The sequence below is a fragment of the Arachis hypogaea genome, chromosome 19, assembly GCF_003086295.3.
Source record: "Arachis hypogaea cultivar Tifrunner chromosome 19, arahy.Tifrunner.gnm2.J5K5, whole genome shotgun sequence".
NCBI classification, from domain to species: Eukaryota; Viridiplantae; Streptophyta; class Magnoliopsida; order Fabales; family Fabaceae; genus Arachis; species Arachis hypogaea.
The window spans coordinates 26,035,450-26,052,322 of record NC_092054.1 but is presented as its reverse complement, the minus strand read 5'-3'; the positions used below and the strand labels follow the sequence as shown (position 1 = coordinate 26,052,322).

Genomic DNA, 16,873 nt, shown 5'->3' with positions numbered 1-16,873 from the left:
CCTTATATTAAGGTGCCATAAAACGATACCTATACAATTAGTAATTCCTCAAATTATTTTTAAAGAACAAGAATTTTGACTTGTGAACATAATTTTTAGAATCTATCAAACTTTTTTCTAATCTTTTAAGTATAAATGACCAATTTTTTTATTTTTTTATGTATATTTTTGTTTATTTACTCGTTTTCTTTTATGTAAATGTAAATATATATTTTGTTTAATAAAGTCTAAAAAATAATATTAAAATTAGTAGTATCAAAAAATATTTTAAATTTAATATTATGAAAAAAATTTATATAAAGACTAATTTGATTAATTTTTAAAATTTTAGAGTTGAAAATAATTTACGTCTGGACTTTTAAGACTATTTTGATTATAAATAACTTTTTTAATTGTCAAGTGACACATAGGGTGCTAGGTGTCATTAACCTGACACGTCAATCAATCATCTTGTGACACGTAGCATTAACCTACCACGTCATCATATCATGTGGCACATGACACGTCATCATCTAACTGACAGAAGGATCAATTTGACTTATATTTTATCTTTTAGGGATTAATACGACTAAAAAACCATTTGAGAACTAATTTAAAAATTGAGAGATCTTCTATAAACGAATTTGACTATTAACTCTTCCTACAAACTATTAAAAAGTTCTTTAAAATTATTAATTAAAAAAGTGTTTTATTTAAAAAATATAATTTTTTATTTTTAATATATTTACTGTATATTTATTAGAATAAATTTTTATTAATAATTTTAATATTTATCATAATAAAATATATATTAACTAAACTCAATATATTATAAGTTCTTGTGCTTAAGTGTTTTTTATTAATAATATTATCTAGAATTGGAAATACAAAAAATAATTTTAAAAAATTAATTAATAATTTTAATTGAAAGAAAAATAATTATCTAGTATTATTTATTTTTTATACACATTTTTTTATTTCGTGTTATATATATTATTCTTTTAAATTATTTGTCTAAGCAAATAATTTGTCTATTAATTTTTCTATAAAGAAAGAGCGGCATTCATCTCAGATTGGTACACATTTTTTTCCAACACGTATTTATTACTCCACCAATAATTACAAACTCATAGAAACTTCCTCAAAGACTTAGAGTTGACTCTTGGTGTTGCAACATAAGACCATGAGTGAATTCCCCATCCGACTCCTGACAATTATCTCGAAAAGACAACGAGGTTCCCAAGAAAAAAAAACATCCAATTCGGTTTCTGGTAATTTTTTTTTGGGACTGATTAGCCCCTGTGCCAAAAAAAATAACATTGATTTTTTTTTGGCACAGGAGCCTCGTTGTCCTTTCGAAGCAATTGTCAGGGGCCGAATTGGGTTTTTTTTTGTCAGGGGCCGGGTTGGGGTTTTTTTTTTGTTAGGGGCCTCGTTGTCTTTCGAGGTAATTGTTAGGGGCTGATTTAGGTTTTATTCTAAGAGGGATCTCCAGTAGAAAATTCATTTCAATCTCTATTTATGGCCCACCTGTCATAAAAAGTAACTCCACATCAGATTTTGCATCATAATTAATAAATAGAAACTCAAAGAATCTCACTCTTCTCCATTAAAAGGAACTAATTTTAATCCCTATTGTGGTCTCATTTAATTAATTAATTAAAGTAATTAAAATTAATATAATTATTATTTTTTTATAATAATATTATTTAAATTTATAAATTCAAAATAATTCAATATTATAAAATATTAAAATAAATAACTTAAATTTAATTAGTATTTTAAATTTTATAAATAAAAATAAATAATCCAACTAAAAATTATTTTATAATATATAAAAATTAAATTTATTTTTTATGTAAAATAAATTTAATTAATTATGATTTAATATAACAATATAAATAATATTTGATATTGATTTAATATAATTATTTATATTAATTATAATTTAATATAACTAATTATTAAATAATTAATATAAATAATTAATTAAATAGATATATAAGTATTTAATATATATATATAATATATTTTTTATTTTTTTTTATTAACTTACCACATGGCATGATTTTATTAGTTGTTGCAAGTTTCTGTTTAGAGGGATTCTCAACTTTGATCCTCGTGAAGAACCCTCTTTCTCTTTTCACTCCAATGGTAATTAAATCTCCATATGTCAGAAGAAGAACTCTATTTCTTAGTATTGGAGTTGCTCTAAAGGTTGGGTTCATTTTTCCATTATGCTTCTTTCAAGAAAGTAACCATCATTATTCATTCACTTGTGAAAGCATGAAAATTATGAAAGAACGAACTTCACAGAAAATATTTTATAAGAAATACAAAGAGCTTTATAAAAGAGTTATGTCGAAATAAAATTTAATTTACTCAATTTTTTATTAATATTCAAAATTGCTACTAAAATAACTTTTTATTTTTTACAAAATATAACATACATAATTTTGATTACAAACAAAACTAAGAACTTACCATTATTTTCTATCAATTTTTTTAAATAAGTCACAAAGAAAGCCTCCACTCTCAAACAACAATAAGTCACCACTAAAAGTATCCCTCTTTGTGCTGTTTGCATTCATTTATTAGTTACTAATTGCCTCCATAATACCCTCCATTAGCAAATAGCAACGGAATTAAGTCAATTAACGAATGCCATGACTCATTGACTCATATATATATAGAGAGAGTATTTGTATTTAACTATTTAACTCATTGTTTGTATGTGGTTTGATGCAATTATAATAAGTCACAGTCGTATTCCCACAGAAAAATATGCTTATATATAGTGGTGCTATAATTCAGGGTGTGTTTGAAAAATACATTTGAAGGAAAAAAGCATGTTAAAATTTTTTAAAAATTGTAATTTTTTATTTGACTAATAATTTTTTTTATAAGACACATTGACATAAAATGACTAATAAAAAAGAGATGTATAGACATTTTTAAATTCAGTCTCTACGTATCTCTTAATTCGTTAAAAAAAAAAACACCATATTTTAAAGTTTAAACGTTACATGTCCCTCTTCTGTAGGCTTAATTAATTATATTGAACATGTTGAATTATTAAATTTTTTTTTTTGTGGGTGTGTGAAAAATTAGTGTAAGAAAATTAGTGTCTATCTTCTTCCCAGTTATCCCATATGTTGTGTATGAGACCCTCTTCTTATGTGTTTTGGCTTTCTTTTATGGGGGATGCTACGGTAAAGATGCCATTTTCGTCTTTCCGTAAAGACATTTTTCATTTTGTGGTTGTTATTGATTTAAAAGCGTATCACTAAAAGTGTTGTTTAAAGAGAAAGTGTTACCTTTAATCGTTAACTTGGCTCTGATACCAATTTTTTAATTTCGACTTTTCTTTTAATTTCTTTTTCGAAATTTCTATTAACTCTTCATATTTTGCTTCGAACAAGTTTATAATTTGTATAGATTCAATTGGTGGTGCTTTGTTTAAGGGATTTTGATAAAAATAATTTGCAACTTCATAATCTAAAGTATTGACCATTTCCACTATTTCTCTTGTATTTGTTATATGATCATTTATTACTAATCCTTGATGTATATTTATAATTCTGATTTCATATTTATAGTTTTTTAACTCTGGCTTAATTTTTCTATCATAATTGTAATATTCTTTTTTGCATGAATTATTGTATATAAAATCTTTTATCTGTTTGTCTTTTTCTTTAATATAATTTCTCAAATCCTCAAAACTTTTTTTTATTTCTACACTTTCTCTTGTTTCTAAATATCTTTCTAATTTTTCAACTTCATTCTCCATTTTTTCTTTCAACAGCTTTAATTCTTTTAAATCATAATATGGTTTTCCAGGCATTTATAAATTTTTTAAGTTTTATTCCAACTTGTTTATATTTATTCTTATTTCTATCCTTTTTATTATAAGATCATCAATTTCGATCTGAAGATTATTTAATTCCCTTTTATACTCCCCTATTTTACTTTTTAATTTTTTCGCCCTTTTCCTTTTTATTTTATTTTCTGGTTTTTCAATCTTTTTTATGCTTCATTATTTATTTTAGAATTTTTGCAAACTCCATTATCGATTCATCACTATTTTCTAGAGATTCTATTAATTTTTCTAGCTCTTCAACTTCTCTTTTCAACTTGTCATAGATTATTTTTAGAGCTTCAAATGCTCTTTGATTTATTTCAGAAAACTGCAAATAATTCAAACGATTTTCTCTTTCAAAGAGCTCTTGTTTCTTATCTTGATAAGTTACATATATTTCTTCTTTATTTATTGTCATAATTTAGCATTTAGGGTTTCATTTAATTTTTCGACCTTTTTTGTTAATTCTTTTATTTCAGAATTTTCTTCTTTAATCTTTAACTTAGATAAACTTAAAGGGATATTAATTTTAGATTCTCTTATTTGAAAATTCGATGAAACCAATTTTCCTGATGGTTCTTTTAATAATAGAACTGGATTTTTAATAGCTTTATATTTTGATATTTCTGTTTTTACAATTTTCTGAAATAATTCATCGACATAAATTCTTTCTCTGTTTTTAAATATTATACTATGATGGCTATTTGTTAAAGCATAATTTATTGCATATGTAATTGAAAATGGTTCATCATCTTGTTCCATTAAATTCTTTATGTGAAATTTATAAACCAAACTTATAGATCTTCCAAGATTTTCAGTTGATAAAGGTATAGCATATCCAAGATGGGTATTAAATTTAACATTTACGTTTGCTAAATTTCCATGAACAATTCCAATTATTTGATCTATTGGGTCATCAGTAATTCTTTTGTCACAGATTGCTAAACTTATTGGTGAATTAATTCCTTTCATATATGTAGATTTGATTAAGACTTGTATAGTACTAATATGAATCCATCCAATTTTAGATCTTTTTTGTTGATCTTTAATTTTCTCAATCTGTTTATTCAATTCTTCATCATTTATCAAAGCTATTTCAAGTTCTTCATTGGCAGATTTTATCTTTATAGGGACTTCAAGTTGAATTTTTTCATAGTATATTATATTTTTTCTATTAAAAACTTCTTTTAAAAGATTTTGTTTATTAAAATTTTCATTTGATTTGAGATTTAATTCTGTTTTTAGAACAGCCTATTTTTAATTATCTAATAAAGCAGTTAATCTATAATAATCAGATTCTTCTGTTAATTCTAAACTTTCTAAATAATTCATAACTAAAAGACTAGGATGAAGATGTACCTTTTTGGAGAAAAACTTTCTTTATTTAGTATATTTTACATAAGGTGTTTTTATCTCCAGATGGGAGATTGTAGATACTAACTCCAGAGGGGAGTTTAGAACTATTTCTCCCTAAGGGAATTCTTTGTCAGACTACAGAATCGCCTCGGCAGCTTCCTCCTTGCTCTCCCAGCATATGAATACTCTTAGCCTTCTGCTTTCTGTTTTCTGATGCCTCTTACAATTGCCTAAGCAATCTATTTATAATGGTTGGGTCTGATGGACAATTCCCATCCTTACCCTTCTTATAACGTCATTGCTTACATCATTGTTTATTATCTTGCATCAGCTACATTGTTGGTGCCTTATGACCTAAGCGCTTACGTCATTATGCAATAATGTTGAGGGATGCTTCAGATGCACTGTCCTCTTCTTTTATCATGTGGGCTTCAGATGCATTGTCCTCTTCTTTTATCATGTGGGTTGATTCCGTTTCATTATTACTTTCTTCAGATATTTCTGAGGCACATAGCTGGCATTTGTGGTCTTCTCTGTCTTTTATCAAATAGCAGAGATTCCTCTTTATCCCTTCAGGGAGTTTTTCTAAAAGTCCAGATAAGTTATAGAATGCTGATTCAAATTTCACCAGGAGTCTCATCTCTCTTTCTTCAATTTCATTTCTTTTACTGGACACAAGCAGAGTATTTCTACTTTTATAATTAATTCTTGTGTGAGATTCCTTCGTTATTTTTTGAGTTCTTTCAAAGACCCTTGCTAATGTGCTGGCTAGTCTTCCTTCATGACTGTAAATTGTTAAATCTTGAATTCGATCAATTGGTTGAAAATTTTCTGGGAAGACGGACATGAATATTACTTGGTGTGCTGGAACCAAGCATTCTTCTTCTTCATTAAAAATAGGTTGACTGTTTGTAAATTTTACGGATACATTCCTTGGATTTACATTGTCAATCATATTTTTAAATCTCTTTACTGCATCAACGAATCCTGCAGAAAACTCACTAATAATTTTTAGATCATTAAAAATTAAAATTGTATCAATTAATCCACACTGGAAGAACTGATAAGTGTCAGATGGGGAAGCATCTGGAAAGATAACCAGCTTTGTTAGCTGTTCTTTGGCAATAGGATAATATCCCAAAATTGCCCTTTTTTCTTCAGTCCAATTCAGAACTATATTAAGGGTTTCTCTGAGATTTGATCTACAGACCCTTTTCTTTTCCTAGATTTCAAACCCTTGTAGGAATGTTTCTTATTATTCCTTTTCTCTGGGTTTGAATTGGAGCTTTATCTGCTCTTTTTAGGGTTTGCTCTGGATGAAGAGCTTCATATTCCTTGAAGGATTCCTTTGCCTCTTCCAGTGTTAAAAATCCTCCTTTATGAATTATCCTTGATTGATGTGTGAATGGTGCTGCTTTTTTCCAGGCATCATATACTCCTTTCATGGGGCCATTATAAATTACATAATATTTTTTATCTTAGGTAGATTTTTTAATAATTTCAGCAATTGTTTTATTTTCTGAAATTTTTTCTTCACCTGATTTGTCCACCATGCTTAGCTGGCTGAACTCTGATGGCTTTGCTTGTTGTGTTGATTTTATTGTTTCAATGGCCTTCTTGAGGGATTGGATTTGTGTCCTTATTTGCTGACAATGCTTGCATTTTTTGAGTTCTTGCTCATATTTTTGAATTTCGTGATCTAATGCGTTGTAGACGAACTCCATTCTCTTGTTAATGTATCTGCAATAACATTTTTGTCACCCTTAATATATTCAATCTTTATTAGATATTGTAACAAAAATAATTGCCATCTTACCAATCGTCCATGATTATAATCAACTTTTAAATTATATCGTATGAAACCTGTTAAGTAACTTGAATCTGTCCTTAATGTAAATTCTCTGGGTAGTAAATCAATTTTCCATTTCTTAAGAGATTTAATTGCTGCTAGAGTTTCCTTTTCATGAGTAGTATATCTCTGTTCTGTTGGAGTAAAAGTCCCTGAAATATACCTGCAAAGTAATTCCTTTGGGGAATATTTAGAATCTAGTGATTCTTGTTCCAAACCTTTTATAGCTTTCTTAACTTTTAGACATCCCGACCAGGTTATGTCTGAAGCATCTGTTTCCACTATTAATTAGTCGTTTTCTTCTGGAATATAAAGTTCTGGAAGTTTTTCACATAATTCTTTAACTCTTTGAATTTGCATACTGTCTTTTTCTTCCCATTTCCATTATTTTTTAGTACTTATTTTTGGAAATAAGCTTTTAGTGTATTCTGTTATATTCTTTAAAAATCCTTGATCGGAAATATAATTTATACACCCTAAAAATCTTTGTAATTGTTTTCTATCTTCTATTTTATTGGGAAATAAATTTACCTTTTTTAAAACATTTGGTTGAAATTTTAGCTTTTCTTGAGTAGATAGAATTAATCCAAGAAACTCTATTTCTTGTTTTGCTATTCTTGCTTTCTTTTTGCTAAGAACTAATCCTTTTTCTTTACATCTTTCTAAAACTATTAATAATTTTTGAAGATGATCTTCTTTATCCTGTTTTGTAAAAATTAGTATATCATCAATGTAAACTAAAACAAATTCATTTAACTCTTTTAGATTTTCTTCCATAAATCTTTGATAAATACCCGGGGCTTGTTTTAATCCGAATGGTAATACATTCCATTCATAGAGCAACACACTTGTTGATTCTTTTGTTGGGCAAGTAAAAGCAGTTAATTTCTTTGTTTCTTCGTCTAAACGAAGTTGCCAATATCCTGATTTTGCATCAAGAGATGCAAACCAAGTTGCTCCTTTGATTTTTTCTAAAATAGAATCTTTTCTTGGAAGTTTATGAGGATCACCAATAGTTGCTTCATTCATCTTCTTATAATTAATTACCATTCTTCGTTTTCCCCTTTTAATTTCATTATTGTTTTCGACATAAAAGGCTGGAGCCGCATGAGGACTTTTACTTAATCTTATAATTTCTTTTTCCAAAAGATCTTTACATTCTAATGAAAACTCTTCTCTATCTCTTGCGGAATAAGGAATTTTATTTGGAACATTTATCTCTTTTGTAGGATCCTTTAATTTAATGATTACTAATTCTTTATTTGTATTTTTAATATCTAAAGGATTTTCAGCACAAATTTTATCCAAAAGTTCTTCTATCTTTATTTCAATATTATTTTTTGGAATATTTATCTGAAAGTATAAATTTAAATAACATGTTTCTAATATAGAAAATATTTTAAATTTTAAGATTTTATCTATAGTAGTAGTTGGTATTTTTATACGTTTTGATTTTTGATTTATTGAAGAATCGTGTGGAGCTTTTAAAACTATATATGTTAATTCTTGAATGAATGGATGATATAGCTTTAAAAAATTATTTCCTATGATAAAATCCATTCCAGAATCTAACATATATATGGATGGAACAATGAACCTATAATTTTGAATAAATATTTCAGCCATCTCTGCTTTTTGGTCAATTTTATGTATTGATTTGTCAGCTATTCTAACTCTTAATGGTTTCTTTAATTTTTCTAATCAAGTTTTATATTTGTACTAGCAAAGCATTGTGTTGCTCCAGTATCTATGAAAGCATTTATAAACTTTTCTGTTATTTTTATAGTAATAAATGTGGCATTATTACTCAGTCTCTGAGTCTGTTTCTGAGACATATTCAAAAATATAGTCTAAGTTATCATCAGATTCTTCTAATGGTTCCATGAAACAAGACTTAGCAATTTCTATTTGTTTGGTAAAATCCTTTTTATCCTTCTTTTTTGGACATTCATTTGCATAGTGTCCTTCTTCTTGGCAATACCAACACTTACAATTTTCTTTTTTATTTGGGCAATAGTCATTTTTTTGTTTTTTGTTTTTATTGTTATTTCTTTTTCTAAAATACCTCTTTTTTCTCCAGTTTGGATAGTATTTTCTTTTTCTAAATTGATATTTTCTTTTTCTTTGAAAATTTTTATTAAGATCATATTTTTGGGGTATCTCTTCATTATCCTGACAGCAAATTCTAATTATATTTGCAAATCTTTTTTGAGTTGCTTCTTGCATACAACGTTTTTTTATTTCCTCTCTTATTGCAGAGGTTGCTCCACCAAAATTATTTTCAATTGTCCCTCTATTTATTTCTCTTATAAATCTTCCCATTATAAATTCATTAGCAGGATATGGAAGTTTTGTTATATACATACTAAGATAATGGTCTTTATCTTCTTCTTTTAATTTATAATAATGTATTCTATATTCACATATATAAGACTCCACATTACATAAATCATATATCTGAATATTAGCTAAATGATTTTTTGCTTCTTGATATTCTTTATTATAGACTTCTTGTCTATGATCTATAATATTTTTTTCAAAAAATTCTTTATATAGAATCATCATTATATGTAATATCTTATCATAAGCTGTTATTTTTGTTGCTAATTCTTCTATTATTTGGTTTTCTATTGATAACATATAATCTCTTACAGTTCCTTTAGTATGAAACCTTATGTAATTCCAAATATCTCTTCCAGACAATTCACTAAGTTTTGGATTAGTAAAGGCTTCTAATAAGAAGGAATTCAACCAGTTCTCGAAAATTTCTTTTTCATTCTTTTTACAGTCTAAATCGAGCATTCTTTCTCCTTCCATTTCCTGGATTTTAGGAACGTATTTTGATGGTATTTTTGTATATTTTGAATCTTTATTTATAAATCATTTTTTAAAAGCATAATTATCAAAACCTGTTTCCCATTTAAATTGAGATTGATTATCTTTAGATGTTCCAGCTTCATTTTTTACTTGTATTGAAATTGCTGGTTCTTCGTCACTTGAATAATCTAGGATGTGTTCTTCATTTTCTATATTTTCAAAATTTACTAATTCTTCTTCTATTTGAAATCCCTGTTCCATAATATTATTTTCTTGAGCCATTTTTAATTGTTTAAAAAGCATTGTAATTTTTTCTAATTTTTCTTCAATATTCATAATTTCAATGGTGGTTTTACTTTTAATTCTGTTATGTTGATTATATTTTGAAGTTTTTCTTCTTTGGGATTCTCTTTTTCCTTATTTCTTTGAAAATTTATGGATACTAATATTTCTTCAAGCATATCTACTATAGAATTTAATTGTGGGTTAAAAGTATGATAAAGATGTGGGGAGTCATTTTCATGGTAATATTCTTTAGAAATTTCGTGTGAAAAATAAGTTTTTTCAGGTTTTTGAAGTCCTTCAATAAAACTTATAGTAAAATAAAGATTTTGAAAAAAATCATTTTGTATTGATTTTAAGAATTCAGTGTCATTACAGTTAACATTAGTTAAAATCATTAATTTTTGATCTATTAATTTTGATAATTTAATTATTTCTTCTCTTAAATCTTCTAATTTACTTTTTTCCATTAGGTGACGCTTTTCTTTGTGAAAAGTTACGGTTTTAAGTGAAAAATGTGGCTTTAGAATGTATGGTTTAAGTTTTGCTACGTAGACGTCTTTACCATAAACTTATTTTTGGGATCTTTATTTAAGTGGTGTCTTTCTTTCATTTCAAGCTTAACTTTGTGATGAGTTTGAGGGCAAAACAGACCAAAATAAAATGTGGGGTCACATCAAAATTGTAGATAAGCACGCATGCTTTTGTGTTGCCTTATGATTCTGTGCATTATCCTCGTTATTAAGTGTGTGTTTGGATTCCAGTTTGCAAACCAGAGTTTGCATAAAATTGATTTTGTAAAATTGATTTTGTAAAATTGATTTTGATGATAAGTTAGTTTGGGTTAACGTGATTTATGTTTGGTAATCTTTATATCAAAATTGATTATAGTAAAATAAATGTTGTTTGGATTATACTACTCAAAATCACTTTTAGATGAAAAATTACTAAAATAGACATCAATTTTATATACATGCAAAATCAGAATACTATAAAAAATAATATAAAAAATATTTATCATATAAATAAAATAAATACAATAAAAAATAAAAATATAAAAGAGAGTACTATAAATTTTATAATGTCACACAAAAAGAAAATATTCTATAATTTTTTTAGTATCGTCAGTACTCTTTAATTTAGTATTATTTTACACTATAAATTTTTATTATTTATGACTCTATTATTACTTATAATTAATTTTTTATTTATTTTGTCCTTTTTTATAGGATCATAATTTATATTATTCAAAATTTTGATAATAAACATAGTATATAATAATTACAATTACAAATTTTACGAATTCAGAATAAAAAATAAAAAAAATTAATACAAAACAAAAATAAAGTACATCAAAGAATAGAAAAAAATTATACAGATAAGAAATAATAAAAATTCCATAAAACCAACAACATATATCATATGAACAAAAAAAATACCATAAAACATAAATAAAATTCATATGAATAAAATCAAATAAAAATAAAAAAATTTCAATTTGTCAGTGATTGAAATAAATCTGAACGATTTTGATGAAAAAAAATGGAACTAAAAAATTATGAAGAAGTAGGAAGAACTACAAAGAATGACTGTGAAGATAATAGTTACTAGTATCATTCTTATAAAAGAAAATGAAGGGTAGGGTTGGTAAAAAAGAAATATTTTAGCTTCTCCTAAACGTGAAACGTGAAACGTGAAATGCAGAAGCTACAAATTTGAGCTTTTCCTAAACGTGGATTCAGAGGCAGAATCAATTCTGCGTTCACAAGGATAAAAATTGCCAAACATCAAAGTGAAACTTTCAAGAAGCTCAAACGGGCTTCTCTCCTCCCCAACGTGTTTGCCAAACACACCCTAAGTTATTTTTCATTCATTTTCGTCTCCTTATATAATTCACATCAAAACTGTTAGTACATTGCATGTGTTATTTATAAGCTTCTTGTGATAATTGCTTGATCTTTTCTACATGCAAAGTTAATTAAATTACCTTAAATTTATACTATTTTTACAATAAGTTGATGTTATAAAAATTTCTGTCACTCAACTTGAGATATTATTTATAAGGAGAACATATCACAAAATTAATGTTATGTTCAAGTCATTTTTCGTCTGCTTTTTTATTTTTATAAATTCATTTATATACTGTATAATATGACTCTACAATATGATCATTGTTATGTAATATTTTATAATTTTTAAGGATTTTTTTCATACTTTTATATATAACTTTTGATATGAAATTCAAAAGACAAATAGACATTTTTTATTTTATAAAATAAACTTTTGATATATAAGCTTTGGTCTAGTCCATATAAGCTTGAAGCAGTTTTTTTTTTTTTTCTCTTTTAGAATTGTTTGGGAATTAGAGTTTTAAGGAAAAAGAAATAAAAATAAAATATTATTTTGTAATCCAATATACTTTTCAATATTTTTATAGAATCTTTACAAGTTTATATATATACTCCTTTTTTTCATAAACCAAATTGATGTACGCATAATATTTTAGATATTATTTTTAATTATTTATTATATATATATATATATATATAAAATTTTATATTGGTTGAAAAGGAAAATGAAACATACTTTAAAGTGTGAATATCTCATATCCCTCTATTTTAAATGTGTTTTGACGAGTAAATAAAGTGAGTTTTATCATTATCGATCTCTACTATTAAAAATAAAATTATGAAACTTTGTATTAAAACAGACAATCAAATAAATGAAATAATGTTTATTTCATTTAATAATAAGTTAAGCTGAGAAATAATATTCTCTTATGACAAAATTTCTACAATTTTTAAGACATAAAGTCACCTTATTTTCTTTCACTAATAATTAGTCAGTGACTATATTTCTATATTTGTGGAAAAAGAAAAAAAAAATCACTGTCTGACAAAATTAAATTATCATGCTTATTGTAATCGAATTCTCCAGTGTTGTGTTTGTCCTCATTTCAATCTCATTTTCTTCTTAGCATGAACAACAACGAACTAATTTAGTCTATTTCTGTTTTAACATATATGCTTTTTTACATGAGATATAACATAATTTGTTAGCATTCTGGAGATAAAAAATAACAATCTATCCACTTTAATTTGACTTTTACTTCCATTAAATTTATAAAATAAAAAATAAGTTAAACCGGAGAAAATTTGCGATACAATTTATAAACATCACAATAAAATATGTCAATAAATTAATTACATTAAAAACTAAACTAAAAACAATCTTTTTTTTTATTTAGTTCTTGTTATATATGAAAACTAAATTAAGTACATTAATTCTATTTTTGTTATGATCAAAACTGAATTATATAGCAAAAATAATTTAATACATTCAAACAAATTTATAATATTTCTAAACCTTCAAAAAACGAAAATAATTTTTCGGAATCATTAGTTTTAATATATAACAAAAACTAAGTAAAAAGATTGTGTTTTTTTAACAAAATAAACCCTATCCCATAAGCTCACCTCAATTTCATTTATATTTACATTCAGAGTTACTCTTTCCTGATAATATTTTTTAACAAAATATAAAAATAATTAATATATAAATTTTTATTATTATGCATATATCATATTAAAAGATGATAATTATTATACATATATATACCAACAAGAAGTTGACGGCAATTGTATGTTCCGGGGTCCTAAAAAAATTTTTGTAATTAATAATGATCTTGATAAATCCTCAACATATCTTTTTTGTTTGATCTTTAATTTTTAAGTTACTTAAATTTAGGCAACAATAATTTTAACGTCATTCAATATCATAATCAGCGTAAAAACTCTTCTAACAACATCTACCATCTTGATTTATCATATAATGGCAATCTTAGGAGAATTTTTAATAGAGTATATTAAAAATTCTCTTAAGATTGTCATTATTAGACAAATCAAAATGGTGAATGTTGTTAAAAGAATTTCCACATTAATAAGATATTGGATAATGTTAAATTTATTATTGTCTAAATTTAAGTAATTTAAAAATTGAAGATCAAATAAAAAAGAAATGTTTTTCACCAGTTAGGCAATGTAATTTATCAAAATCATTACCAATCAGAAAAATTTGTTCCTTGCATTCAATAATCATCACAAGCTTCTCCATACACCATCTCGAAGATGACCAATGAAATGGAAGATTCCTCAATTGCTTGAAGAAGTTTTCCTCGTCAACAAAGAAACTAATGATTCCGTCATCGCGCAATCTTTTTATGAAATGGCAAAGAAAAGAAGTGCGAATGAATTTCTGCTCTAAAGCTTATGAAGAGATAATGTTTGATTAAAGGAACATTGAAAGTTGGAGAGGAAGTTAGTGGTTGATGATGCTTGTAGTGTTGTTGTATGTGTGTGTGTTAGTGGCGTGTGATTCCTTATAGCTTGCTAAGGGTTAAATAGAGAAGCAAGTGAAGTCAAGTCAACGATGGAATATATAGGTAGCTAGGTTCTTCAATTCCTTCTTGTTTCTTCGTTGATTCCTCTACATTATTGGAGCTCTCTGTTATGAGGAGCTTTCTACGGTGGGGAAAGTATTTTCTGGTCTTTGATAGACCAGGTAATAAAATAAATTAATAAAAAATATTGGGACCGGTTCACAAATAATAAAAAGTTCACAAATAAACTTTCATTAATATGTAGGGTAAATTTGAATGTATGGATAAATTGGATTGGGGTCGAGAATAGAGAATTTTAATCCAGGCAGAGTTTTAATGGCCCTCCCAAAAATCGTCCACCAAGAAAGTCTCCGGCAATAAACGGCTGTTTCCGGTGAATTCTATCACCAAAGATTTGAAACGATCGAATTCAGAGATTGAAACTTGATGAAGTCCTGCTCGCAGGTTCTACAGAAGATCATGAAGAGTGGATTGATCTCCATGTTCCCATCAACCCTAATCCTAATCAAGAAAGGATTCATCTGATTCCCATTAATCACCTCAATCCCCTGATCCCACTCTTGTCCTTAGATTGTCCCCCGACGTGCATCCCCAAGAGTCTATGCATAGCTTTTTCTCATATAGTCAATATTGCTCAATGGGGGTAACATTCTCGGAAATTTATATAGTGCCCGGTCACACGTCGTAGTGTCAACAGAGTATCGAGTTTTCAACCTGATACACGTGGTGGCAAGCCACGACACTTAATCTAGGGAATCTCGTATCTCAGATTATTCAAATTCATAAGCCATTTAAATAATTCAATTATAATTCATCAACATCCACATCATTCTCAATCGCTTCTCATTCATCATTATACGTCAATCATATTCAATCCTTATCCTTCATTATCACACCTCCCATTTCGTCCATCAATAGTTCCAATTCAAAACATAATTCATTCTTTTCTAAATGAATCAAACTTAAAAACATGCTCATTTTCTTAATAACTCAAAATCAAACCATATAACCTTTAAATCTAAATCTTTTTAAATATTCATATAAACAAAATCTCTATTTTTTATAAAATTTCGGCAGCATCTCCTCTAAAACTCGGACTTTGCCACCCTTTTCGGGTCCAAACCTGCTTTCTTTTCAACTCAACATACCCTTCATCATCATCATAATAGTTACCACAATAAATCTACCTTAGATCAATAATTATACTCATACAATATTCAAATCCAACAACCAAAATTCAACTAAGGACCATAGTTCACTAATCCTAAACTTCTAACACAAAATACCTCATTATCACAATAACCTCCACAATAGTTATACCTCAAATCAATAATTCACCAAATCATTAATTAATCAACAAGCACCATACCAACCATGTTCATCAACAATAATATTCACCATCCAAAATTAATAACTAATTATCCAATAAACTTCAACCAAATATATTCATCGACAAATTACTAAACATTAAACATACACCTGCATTCTAACTTATCCTATGGTCATCTAGCCTAAGTTTTCACAGAACATTATATATTAAATGCAAGAAACCTAAACCATACCTTAGCCGATTCCCAAGTATTATTTCAAGACAATTTTCCTAAAAGAACACAGCCCTCAAAACCTCAACTAATCCGCTTCCTCCAAGTTCCAGTATTCACAATTTCAAGCTCCAATTATTTATTTACAACCTAATACACATTCATAACACATATATATCCAATTTAATACTCAAAGCTCAAATTCAATGAAAATAAAATAGAATTATCGTATCCTCACCTTACCCAAGCTTCACATAAGCAAGAGTGAACATTTTTCTCAAGCTAATTGGATCCTAAAACATCAAAAAGCAAAGAAATTTAATACCTCCACTTAATTTAGTGAAAATTAGGGGAAAGGAGTGGCTGGGGGTGTTTAGTAGCTTACCAATGAAATTGTTCTGTTAGAAATGTAGAGCTCGACGCAGTGAACGCGTGGTCGCAAACGGTGCGACGATCGGAGCTCGAACGAAGAAGTTATGGGATTTGGAAATTTATCGTAGGAGGTTCGGGAGTGTTTTCTTCTCCCTGGGGTTCTTCACGATGCAGCAGGGGAAATGAAGAAGAAAGGGGATTTCGGCTCTTTTAATGTGTTGGTCCGGTTGGACCGACAACCCGGTTTGGACTCGGTTCAATCGGTTCAATCCCGTTCGGTCTAATTTTGAACCGTTTTCTTCGAAATTGGTGTCAAAATTCTTGTTTCAATGAGCTCTATCCTAATTTGATATAATATTCACATTTCTAATCCTTCTTATTAAAAAACTAATTTATTAACTAATTATCTACTAATTTAA

The 16,873-nt window shown here is 27.1% G+C and overlaps 1 long non-coding RNA gene across 1 annotated transcript; it reads right to left on the bottom strand.

Annotated features, from left to right (window-relative positions):
* Positions 1–13,281: 13,281 nt before the first annotated feature.
* LOC140181952 (uncharacterized) lies at positions 13,282–16,638 on the bottom strand. The gene is made up of 3 exons (XR_011877652.1): positions 16,468–16,638; positions 16,321–16,375; positions 13,282–16,232 (listed from the first exon to the last, which is right to left on the bottom strand). It is a non-coding gene; the product is annotated as an uncharacterized lncRNA (long non-coding RNA).
* Between the last annotated feature and the right edge of the window lie 235 nt (positions 16,639–16,873).